Here is a 13,403-nt window from a genome sequence, read left to right on the forward strand (position 1 = left end):
ATTGGTCAAAGAATTTTCCTATGTTTAGAAATGTGGATGGTAATGACGCTGCTCTTCATCTGGTGAAATTTCACATTCATGTGCATAAATTAAATATCGACTTTCCTGAAGACTGTTTGATGAAGATGTTTATGGCTACTATGGAAAATGAAGCCCGATCTTGGTATGAAAGTTTTCCATCTGCTTCTATTTACTGTTTAAAGGATTTTCATACCATGTTCTTTCACAAGTATAAATAATATTATCCATCCTTGATTTTAGTTCAGAACTGTTGTAGCCATGTCCATAGTTTTATTGAAAATCTTGAGAATTTTTATGGGGATAATGAATTGATGGACAGAGAAGTCATGGAGGCTTTGTACGAGAATCCATTTCAGCAACATGAAGAGAACCTAGAGGATTCCCATCAAGATGCTCAGGAAACTTTGCAGCAGGATCAAGATCTTGGTACAATGGAAAATAATGAAAGTGAAGGTTTTGTTTCAGATCTGTCCATAGAAGAAGATGATATGCAAGAAAGTCAAGTGTCTATTTCAGAAGGTGATAAAGTCAAGAAAGCTATTTCAGATCTAGATTCAAAAAGTGACGATCAAGAATAGCTTGTGCTGAATCCCATGAAGGAGAGCTCTGCCATTGAGATTGTTCTCATTTGATTAGAACACAGCCTTCATGAGGAGGTAATCTAGTAAGTTCATGAAAAACAGAATGAGATATTTGTTTGAGTAAGTGAGAAGTCTTCTTTCAATAATGCAATGATAAATGAAAATTTGATTGCCATGTCATATGAAGACAATTATTGTTTGAGAAAAAGAAAAAAAAAAGCATTATCGCCTTTGTCTGAAGATGAGATAGATCAACTCTTGAAAGGTCATGTTACAGCACAAGCTAAAGCAGATTTGCTGTGCACACATGGTCAAGAAAGTGTTGGTGAAACTTCTTCCTCTTTTGAAAATGATGATAGTCTTGTAATTAGTTTTATAGATCAGCAAACAGATGATATTTTCTTTCACAAAGATGATAAGGCTATCATGTTTGATAATCTTGAAGATTGTTCTTTGTTTACGAATAACCTAGACTATGAAGTTGAGGAATATGAGCTTGAGAGAGACAATATGCCAGGATTTCTCATGGTCAAGGAACCTACAACTAACACTCAGATGGCAGAAGCACATACCTCTCTGTGCATTCCTATCCCTCAGAAATCAATTGTTCTTTCAGATCAAAATGGAGGGAGTACTTTGTCTTTTTGCAGCTGGATCTCAAGATAAGCTAGTGCTTCAGGATTTCAAGATCCCTTCGGTGTTCTTCTGCAAGCATTAGAAAGGATAAATATTGCCTGGTTCATTAATATAAGCTTTGGTTTCAGTGGTTATTTTGAGTTGCCTACAGGTTCATCATTCCGCCTGCTCGAGAAAAGTGAGAGCAGAAATTTGGTATGTAGCCATCTGCTGGATTGGTTACATTGGAAAGCTCATTACATATGATTGTACATATTTAATTAGTATGCAGGTGGTTGTCATCATAATTTGAAATCTTGATGGACTGTTGCCCTTCAATAAGCTTTGTAAGTTCTTGTTTTAGTTAAGTTAGTCATGAGTCATTTGTGAGTCAATTTTCAGTCATGTTGGTTTCATAATTGTATCGGCTTGAGTCAGGTTTCTGTCAATAAATGAGTCAAATTCTTGTGTCGTTTGCCGAAACAATGGACTCCATAACCCAATGGACGAAGGCACTGTCTAGCTCTTCCAGAGATCTGCCGTTATTGGCACCTCCAAGGAGCTACCATCCCCATTGGAGCCAATGTTAGTGTCAGTCTTTCCAACCTTCCTCCAGTGATCAAATATGCTCTTACAAAGTGGTCTCAGAGTGTCAAGGTCAAATTTTGTCATTTAAGTGAGTCTTCAAACAAAATTTGGTCACTAGGCATTAGGTCTAGGGTTTGCTTTCACTCCTTTCAAAGTTGCCCAAATGTTATTCTATGTCACTATTCAACTGAGTCTATCATCATTCAAAGGGTTGTCATCACCATGTTAGGTTCTATTGAGTCATTTTACACCTTGTTCATGCTTCAGTTGCGCCTAGGCAAGGTTCATTCCCTCTCCTAGGGTTTTGAAGGCAATTTCTCTTGAATGAACAAATCATTAGCAAAAATTGTATCCAGATGTTCATACACCTTCCCCTATCCTTCATGTACCTTATTAAACACTTCTCATCACTGAGATCCCCCAAATTCCTCATTTTCGCACAAACCCTAGTTTCTTGCTACAACCTGGCAATTTTCTAGGTTGGGCCTGTGTTTTTCCCTTTTGGACCCCTTCCCCTCACTCAATTTCTGAGATTCCATTTTTCCCTACTTTCTAGCATCCCTCCCCACCTAGAAAAATTTCCTCAAGAATTTAGAAGCCCCCTATCCCCTTCATTTCACTTCATATCGACAAATCCCTTGTTCCACACATTGGGATAGGTTTCACTCAAATGATGTTTATGAGAAATAAAAGATGAATTTGGGAAAACTGAGAGAGGTTTTTGTCCAAACCAGGCCAAGAAAGAAAAAAATTCTTCACTTTTTACACAGGTGTCATGGTTTTAGAGAAATGTCAAAAATATCGTTGCCTCAGGAGAACTGAATGCACCTCTGTAGTGACCTTGGGAAAATCAAGGTTCTCCTAGCTAGGTTGGCCAAATGACTTGTTTGATGAGTCAAACAGTCACTAGACACAATGATATTTCTAATGAGCTATCATGAGTGAAATTTGGAGTTGAGGAAGGTATTCAAAAGTTGACTACAACAACACTCTACCTTGAGGCAGCCTCATTTGGCACATTTTGACCAGTCTTGGGAGATTTGATTTTTGACAGGGTAAATGAACTCCAAATTGAAAAATTATAATTGGGTTGGAAATGAGACTCAAATAAATTTCCAAAAAGCTATTCTTCACCCAATTTGGACACCGGGAATGCCTCCAAAGGTCTCCTGCAAAAGTGCTATGTACAGGCTATATGCGCTGTGCCTTCTCCCTGTGCGCAGCGCACCTTGCGTGGCGCTTAGGATTGGGAGCTCCAAATCACAAATGGCTTGCAGTTTTGGATTTTTCATGAAAAATCATGAATTTTGGTACTTGGACAAGAAATTTGGGAATGTTTTGGCTCCTCAAAAGTTCAAAAACATGCAAAAAATGACCTCACTGGCCGTACTTTGATACACAGGAAGCAGTCTTGGGAGAATGCACTTTTGGAGGGGCAAATGGACACCAATTTTGAAAATTATACTTGGGTTGGATAGTAGACAAATTGGGCTTTCCAATAAGCCAACCTGAGCTCAATTTGGACTCCTGCAGTTACATCAAAAGCAGCAGCAAATTAGCACGGCGCATATAGAAATCAGCGCGGTGCATATAGATTTTTTGCCTTATTTTTCATCTTTCAGCTCATAAACTCGGCTAGTTTGACCAGTTTTGATTTGTGATGTAATTTTTCACTTTTCTTGATGTAATTTTGACACCTAGTTACTTGTTCTAGAAGATTCATTCACCCAAGAGTGAAAATTTAATGAATGAATCCGTTTCCTACCTTATAGAGGCAAGTTGTTTCGACTGCCTAGATTGTAGTGCTTTGTTTAGAATTGGTTGAAATAGCTCCTAGAATGATGAGCTCGACCCTAGAGGCAATGGAAGAGGTTGGATTGCCTATATTATGTAATTTCTAAGTCATTTTTAGGGTTGGACTCTTGGGAAAAGTTTGACACTCTATTGTACATTCACTTCTGCATTTTTGGCAAAGGAAAGACCAGGGTTCTACAGCACTGTTTGGGATCCATGTGGCTTTATGTGTTGATGGTGTGCTTCTTTCAGTATTTGTAAGTTGTTATGTGTATCATCTTCCTTCTCTCATCTTCTACAATTGAACAAATGAAGTGTTAAGGTAGAATCCATAGTTTGTTATGCTCTGCCTTTGAATTTGTTTGATTTTTCATGTTTTCATCTATTTAAGGAGAGTCCTTGAAAGCTTCTGGCTCTCCTTTGCTTCTCACCAGTCAGATCTAGACATTCATTCTCTTTAAAAGCATCACGACAATCGCCTACCTTTCCCCAACTAGACCTCTGCAAAAGCTGTGTCTCATCCCCGCACCCAAAATTGCCTTTTCCTTTGATTCAACAAAAAACCTTAAAAAATCAACCTCAAACTCCTTGTACTTCATACCTAGCCTAAGATCAATTCAAAATTTAGTCATCTCGAGACTCATCGATTACCTTTTGCCGAGATTGATCCAGATATATCCCTCTCTTGTCCTCGTAGGGCTAGCTACGAGGCTGAGCGTGGTTTGATGTGGACCTAGAACCTTGTCTTTTCAGCCTGAGACAAATCTAGGCGCTAACAACTTGGACTTAAAGAGAAGTAAGAAAAAAACAAGCAAGGAATTGGAGGACACTGGAAAAGAAGGTTGTATCAACAACTATAGTTGGAGTTCATTGCAAGTATCAGGTTGCATGTGTAATTTCCTTACTGAGATTTGGATGCATGGCACATGAATGTGGTTCTTTCATTATTTTTCTTTCATTAGTATGTGATTTTCTTGGATTAACAATGGCTTCATCCTTTCCTTACTATTTCCAGGATAGCCATGATGTAGATGGTTCTCTATTTGATTTAGCTTTTGATGGCTGATACACTTGGACCTTGGTTGAGGTGGTTTCGGTAAAATTCCCAAGGGTCAAGGGTGGAGATGTGGTTTCTCCTGGAACTCTTGATAGATGGGTGGATATAGGAAATTCCTTTGTAGCTGGGAAGCAAGTCAGAGGAATCCATGCTTGTTTTGGTGTTAGTTATTTTTGGACCAGTTAGGTGAAATCACTGTGGTTGAGGGTGGAGGTGGTTTCTTTGGAAGCCATGATTGGTTATATTTTGGTTTAACTCATGTTATCCCAAACTCATTCTTGGAATATGGCATGGGAGTGATTATATGAAAGAGAGATTTTTGTTACCTCAATCTATGGTCAGGTGGTATGTGGAAGTCATTGACCTGGTTGGCTTTTGCATACATTTATATAAGATATTTTATTATTGTGATTGATGAGAACTTGTATTAGTTATTATGTTTTTGTTGTGGTTAATTTTTTATGGATTCTATGTTGGTTATATGCATGATTATATGATGGGTTCTTGCTATGAATCTTCTTCAAGAGTTTACAAGTTATTGAATGATTGATGAATTCATCGGATAAAAAGAGTTGTTACAATTACCTTGAAAAGGCATTGGACCTTCTTGATAATTCTTTGATGTAGTTCAGAATTTTATGATCAGATATGCATTCATGTGTTATGCAACCATCTCACAAAATAGAAGAAAATATAGATCAACGACTTGAGTAATAGCCTCTTCGAGGGGGAAACCTCCTTTATATGACATAAACGAACAATTGTCGTATAATACAAATTACAAGTCCTCCTTTGTATATATAGGAGTCTAAGGGGTCATAATATAATCAGAGCCTACATAACAATAATAATGTAAGGGCACAATAATAACAATAGTGGGATTCTATGGGGCACAACAATAACAATATGGGGGCTACACAGGCACAACAGTAACAATAAAGGGGCTACACTAACAATAAAATAAGGGGCTACACTATTATTATATGGAACTAACATGCCCCTTGTTGTCGCTTTTAAGGGCACCCATAGCACAAGTGCTTTGGGAGACATGGAAAGCTTCCTAAAGACAACCTCTAGGTTGATTGTAGACTAGTGCCTAGGACATATTAAAGAGGGGAGTACATGGATTATTTTCAAGAGGGTATTTGGGTTGCACACCAATTGTCACGTAGTTAAAAGGATAATAAAAGGGGGATTTGTTCAATCAGCCTTCATGAAGGTAAACTCAAGACAATACAATGATCCAAATGTTTATGGGGTAAATCGAGCCAACCTCAAAGAGGAATGTCAGGTTCTGGTGGCTGACACACACCAAAGGGAAGTATTAATATCATCATTTTATTAACATGGAGAGGAGGAGAGAATGGAGGGAATTCAATGCATAGGGCTGCCAATAAAATCCTAAGCAACAATGTTCCAGTAGAAATATGGAAGAGGGAGGAGATGAAAGAGTGATAGGAGTGGAGTGCTAGTCAGGGTTTCATGCTATATACTCATGAGAACGTTTGCATCCAAAAGCTTAAGAAAATATGTGCACATTACAGGTACTTAAATAAATTTGTAGCTAACATAGGTACTGTTGCTACTTGGTAACAAATATACAATCATGAATAAGGAAGAAACTGACAGTTTCATCACATTATTTTAGAGATAGAAAAACATATACGGAATGAGATTACATAGGGGAAAACATAATTCACATTGTTCTTCTTGGGAGCACCAGGGAGTTTCATTAATGATTGAAGGGTCCAAATAGATAGTCCATTACATTCAACATGCATCACTCTAATCCCTCATGAAGAGGAAATTAGAACCAAAATGGAACCCAAGAATTAGGACCACTCGGGTGCAAAATTCTGGAACCTCTGTCAATTATTTCTCCTCCTCATTTACACAACGAAGGGGGGTTTGTAATCACAATTATAAAATATGTCAGCCCAAGCCAAATTGTCGAATTGACTAGCTATCTAGACGTATTATAGAGTGACTGCCCAAAAATGATTACAATCAGGATTTGATTCCTTTCTTTAAAAGCCAAGAAATACAGGAAAATATAAGGAAAATTGACTGATAGTGAGAAAAATATATCCCATTCATTCCTGTTATGGCCTCTGGTCAGGCCACGTCTCTTCCATGATGTTGATCTGGTTCCTGTCACTTTCACCTTAGCTTTCTGAATCACTTGTTCTTTAGAGCAGGGAGTGGGTCGACTGCGAGTTGCTTGTTACCAACTAGAAGTGGAGAATGTCCTGACAGACCTTCGTTGTGTATCTGAGTGGAGCCCCATGTTGGGTCATTAATATTGCCCAGTCTCCATACCTTCATTTACTCTTCGAAGATGTGCAACAAAATAGTCGAATTCATTTATGAGGCCATTGTTATCCTGGGTTTATTTTTATGGAGGTTTCCACAGGATTAGCCCATATCACTCTCAAACTGTTCCATGATTTAATCTAATACCTCATTTATATACCTATACACCAAAAATTACCCTCACCATCCCATTGAGTAGAAACGTAATAGACATTTTTAGATTCTTTTATCCGCGCCAAATCAATTTGGGTCGTTGATCCGTGCCTATTGGTATCACAATCAAAATATAGGAGAGGGACGTTTTACCATATTTCATAATGTTTCTTTGGACAACTAGACCCAAAAATTTAACAAACTACAATATAAAAAACATCACATCCATCGCAATCGCAAGTCAAAAGGGGCTTTGGTGGCGGAGGAACTTGTGTCTTGAGAGATCCCCGATTGCAATTTCGCAATTGGCGAGGGAGGACTTATCGGAATTGGCGAGGGGACATGGAACTTACAATAACACAAACAACGAGATGAACTTGTGATATCGATGGAGGAGAGGTGACGAGACCTATGTGATATCGCAGTTGGCAGGGAGGACTTGCGATATCTTTGGAGGAGAGATGACAGGACTTATGCGATATAAAAATCAGTGAGGAGAGAAAAAACTTTGCGATATTGGCGGAGGAGGGATTTATTATTTTTATGATACCTAATTGCGATATTGCAATCAGTAGGTGGAGGAGTTATCGAAATCGGAAACGGGAGACAAAAATTTATGTGGTAAGCGGGAAACTTTGTGATATGTGATATCGTAATCGCAAAAGGAAAAGGGAGATCAACGATATGTATTGCAAAGGGAAATGGGCCGATAACGATAATTTTTTTGGGTCCCAACCTTTTAAAAGGCCTTCAGTATGTTTCATGAATGCTTTTAAAGTATTTCAAAGGGGAATGAGGAAGCACAGCTAGAGTTGGAAATACAAAGGGATTTCGGCTGGGGTTAAAAATGGGTCACCACGACTAGAGTTTAAAAAACAAAGTTTTCACAACTGGAACTCTCTTTTCAGAGGGTGAAAACACCCCTCTCCTTAAAAAAAGCGTTGTCCTCAATTCTTGAGTAGATTTGGATGATTCTGTATAAAATTCTCATCCTCCCATGTAGAATCTTCAATGAACAAGTTCTTCCACTTAATGAGATACACTTAAATGGATTGATTTCATAACTATTGGGTTATTGTTTCCATGACTTCTTTAGGCTTCAATATGATTTATCCTTCCTCTTCAAGTTCTAGAAATATTGTTTGAACTCAGATTCATTCACTGATAAACTTCTTTAAGTATGAAACATGGAAAACTGGGTGTACTCCAGAAGATGCAGGAAGCTCGATTTTGTAAGCCATAGTACCAATATATTGGAACACCTTGTTGAACCATGGTACTTGGGTGATAATTTATTATCCTTCTTAGCTTTCTTGAGGAACATTTTTTTGTATGGTTGTAGTCGTAAATATACCTATTAACCTACAATCAAAACTTCTTTCATAGCAATGTTGATTTTCCTTTTCTTTCATTCAATTCTATGCCAGAGTGAGGTTATCCTTTAAGAGTTAGAGAACTTGTTTTTGATTCTCGATGTGATATTCCGCTGCTTTAACCTTATAATTTTCTCTTAAATATGATGTGATGGATAGTGGCTGATATCCATAAAGTGCCATAAAAGGGATCATTTTTGTTGTAGTATGGGAGGAAGTGTTATACCACAATTTAGCTATAAGTAACCACTTGACCCATTGTATTTGTTTATCATATACAAAGCAACAAAGATATCCTTCCAAAAATTTGTTCACTATCCTAATTTTCCCATCAGATTGAGGATGATAAAATGAGCTATGAGCTAATTGAGTACCAAAAAAACAAAAAAAATTCGTCCAAAAATTTCTAGTGGAAATGGGATCTCTATCACTTACAATAATCTTTGGGTTTCCATGTAGCTTTTTAAGCATTTCCATAAATGGAGTATAAACTGTACTGGATTTAAAAGGATGGGATAATGCAAAAAAGTGTGCATACTTCGTAAGTCTATCAACTACCACAATGATGACACTCTTTCCTTCAGACTTTGGTAAACTTGTGATAAAATCCCTTGAGACCTTCTACCAACACTAACTTTGAATGACTAAAGGCTATAAAAAACAATGGGAATTAATTTTTTCAACTTTATTTTGTTGGAAAACCAAACATTCTTCCACAAACTTTTTAAAATCAGATTTAAGGTCGTCCTAAAAAAATTCCTTCTTGACCCTATGGCATGTTTTTAAAAATATTGAGTGCCCTACTAAAGGAGAGGTGTGAAATTCCAAAATAATGTTTGTTTGAGTTGGGAATTCTTACACAGATATAAGAAATCTTTGTACCATAATGAGTTATTTTTCCAAATAAATGTATCTAATGTATTGGGATCTTGTTGCAACTTTTGAATGAGTGTCCACACCTCTTCATCATTCTTCCATTCCTCCATTGCTTCAGTTATCCAGTCCAGTTGGATAATCAAAATGGCATAGAGAAATGTTTCCACATCCTCATCCCTTCTTGAGAGTGCATATGCCAGAATATATTTCTTCCATTTTTTGTAGATGATTTCAAAGTTATAATCCAATATTTTAGTGACCCATTTTTTTTTCTATTCTAAAGATAATATTTGTTCCAAAATGTATTTAATACTATCTTGATCTTTTTTTACCTTGAGGTGTCTTCCCATTAGGTAAGGCCTCCATTTCTTCAAGGCATGTAGTATTGCCAACATTTCCTTCTCATAAATAGGTTTTTGTAATTACTTTCCCTTGATTGGATTAATTTAAAAAGAAACAGGCGTTCCTTCTTGCATTAAAATAACAACAATTCCATTTCATGAGACATCACACTCCAGCATAAAGGTTTTTGTGAAGTATGGAGTAGTTAAACTAGAGCTCGTCACGTTCCCTCTTTAAGATGTTCAAAGAACTTAGTTTCTTATGGATTCCAAAAAATTGCATCTTTCTTTAGTAATGTTGTTAGAAGTATTGATTTTCCCATAATTATGAATAAAATTTCAATAATACCTTGTTAACCTGAGAAATCTTCGAAGATGCTTTAGGTTTGTGGGAATTTTCCATTCCTTGATGGCTTTAATTTTGTTAGGATCTACCTTAACACCCTCATGAGATACAATATGAACCAAATATTCCATCTCATGTACCCCAAGAAACATTTGAAGGTTTTTTCATAAATTGTTTCTCATCCAGTAGTTTGAGCACCTTGTTAACATGTTGAACGTGATCCTTCCAAGACTTGTTGTATATTAGTATATCATAAAAAAATACTCACACACAATTTCCAAGGAAGGGTTTGAAAATGGAATTTAACTAACCTTGAAATGTAGAATGTGCATTAGTGAGGCCAAAATACATGACCAAAAATTAATAATGACCTTCATGAGTTATGAATGTTGTTTTTGGAATATCTTCAATCTTCATTCTAATTTGATTATATCTTGAACGAAGATCCAACTTGGTGAAGCAAATTTCTCCATGTAATTTTTCCAACAATTCATCAATGAAAAGAATGAGAAATTTATCTTTAATAGTGAGCTTTTTGAGCTCCCTATAATTTGGACACATATGCCATGATCCATCCTTCTTGTGTACGAATACTACTGGAGTAGAGAAAGGACTTTGGCTAGGTTGAATTATACTTTCTTCTAGAATTTCTGCAACCATATGTTCAATTTCACTCTTTTTGGTATAGGGATATCTATAAGAGCTAATGTTTGGAGGAATGCTTCTTGTAATCAAGTGAATATCATGATAGGTGGGAGGCCTTTTGGAGTCTCAAATACTTTGGAATGATTGTCTAAGATTCTTTGGATATATGGAGAAATAGATGATTTTGATGTTTGAACATCTAGTGAGGATAATTGTGCAATTATGCCACGGTGTTATTTCTTCAAAATATTTTTCATCCCATTAGAGCTAATTATCTTCCCTAGTTTCCCTGCAATTCCCCTTAATTCAGTTTCATTTCTTTCCCATGAAAATTTCAAGAAAAAATATTGAAAATTAAAAGCTATCATCCCAAAATATTGTAACCATTGACCTCCTAATACAACATTAGCACCACCCATTGGAATGGAAAGCATTGGACTATTCAATACATATTCCCCCCCCATGGTCAAATTGATATTATGACACTTCCTAGGAAATTTATAGTTCTTATAATTGCAACCATCACATGACACTAGTGTTCATTATAGAAAACAATTAATTCCTTGGCTATCTTAAAATGAATAAAATTGTGGGTACTACCAGAATCAATCAACACTATTACCTTTTTCTTCTTGATAAATCCTTCTATATTGAGAGTTTGAGGAGTGGTAATTCTTGCCAATGCATTACAATATATGGTCAGATTCATTTCTTATTTATATATGGTTGGTTCGTAGTGTATATCCTCTTCTTTTGACATTTCTAGTTCCTTTTCATCCTCATCTTCACAATATATATATATAACCCTTTCTTCTTAGCACACTTATGAACCTTAATGTATTTTCTATCATAACTGTAACAATGTCATTTTTCTCTTTTCCTCTAGTTGTTGTGGTGTCAATCTTGTAGGTTGACGGAGAGTAGGAGAAGGAACAATTCCATATTTATAATTGTGAATGTCATACTTCCTTGTTTCCATAATTTTTCTTTCAACTTTTCTTGCCACCTTGATTGCCTACTCCAGTGAATCAAGTTCCCAAATGCAAACCTCATGTTGGATGTTATCTTTTAAAGTCACTACGAAAACATCAATCCTATGCTCCTCTATAATATCATTTACCTTGATATTAAATATTTGAAAGAAATCAATGTGTTATGCCATTGAACCCTTTTATTTGAGATTTATCAATTGGATAAAGAAGGTATTGCTCTTTGTATCCTCATAATGTGATACCAATTCTTCTGCAAAAATTATCCAAGTGACAATTGATTTACGAGAACAAAGTCATCTATACTACACAAATTGATTTTTTTCTAAATATAAATATGCAATGCATACCTTTTTTTTGTTTAGTACACCATGTAGATCAAATAATTTCTCCATTTGTTGTATCCAAGTTACCATATCTTTTCCATAAAACTTCCTCATATATTTCTTTGGCATGTATTAGGTCTTAAACCCAAATTTGGAGTCTCTAAAATCATAATTCATATTCCTTTTTTCCTCATCCTTATTTTCATGGAGTACCTTGTCACCACTAGGAAGCATTTCTTGTAACAACTTTGTTAAACCTTCCTTCAAAGCTTCCATATTTTCTTTTAAACCATTTTTCAAATCTTCCATGTTTCCTTTCATTTTTTGCATCTATACCTTCCATCTTTGCTTCCAACTCATTTTTTGTTACACTCTAAGAGAGAAAACATTGTTGCACTTGGTCTCATAATTTTGATATATCATGTTGCATTTCTTCCTCTTCTTCATGCGTTGATCCGAAATTGATCAATTGATGATCAAGGATTCAGAAAAGGCCAAAAGGTCAAATTTGTTGGATTTGAGTGAAAGTAGTGCCATCATCTATAGATCGTAGAAATGATTCCAACACAACTTGAATGGGTGAAAACTGACTTCGTATGAAGAAGTTATTCAAAGTCAAAGATTTCAGGGAAAACTCCAAAAAGTCAAAGTAAACGGTCAACAGGAAGTCAAAGGTCAGGGTTTGACCACAATGTGGCATCACGGGAAGGTGACAAGTGGTAGGTTATGATTGGCACATATGGACCAATGCTGCATTGACAAGTGATAGACTGTGGTTGGGTGCGTTGGGACGAATCTCAAGGTGATACCTGACCCTGTCAGAGGGTTACACGTGGCCTCATTGGATTAGCCAAAATTTGATTAAGGGTTTCAATGGACTGGATGGGATTCGATCTCTTGACCTCTCAGCTACAAATTTGGAAACTTACCATTGGTTTACACATGTGACTTGTTAAACATATGATCGACACATATATTTAAGGGGTAATCTTGATGTATTAAGCCAAAAAAAGGCGTGAGTTCACCATTAATGGTGGCCCCACCATACCTCCTCCATACGTATCTACCGCTGCTATAGTTATCTACCAATGCATATGGATAAGCCTACAGGCCATAACAGATGTAATAATGCAATGTATATGGTTGGGGAGGGGCGGGTCTGGGGGACCTCGCCCCCTTATTATTGTTTAAAAATATATTGAAATAACAATAAACAGTTGTGAATCTAAACCATCAGTGTTGAGTTTAGGATTTTATTCCCCAACCTCCTACCTATAAATTGATATTTTCACCAATGCACCAAATGAAGGAGAGGTGAGATTTTATGCAGTAGATAAGTATTTGTGTAGGTATAGGCAACGCGACTTAAAACTTTGAAGGCACTT

Source organism: Pinus tabuliformis, chromosome 4_2, assembly GCF_031772625.1.
Source record: "Pinus tabuliformis cultivar Carrire ecotype Pingquan chromosome 4_2, CPIR1, whole genome shotgun sequence".
Taxonomy (NCBI): domain Eukaryota; kingdom Viridiplantae; phylum Streptophyta; class Pinopsida; order Pinales; family Pinaceae; genus Pinus; species Pinus tabuliformis.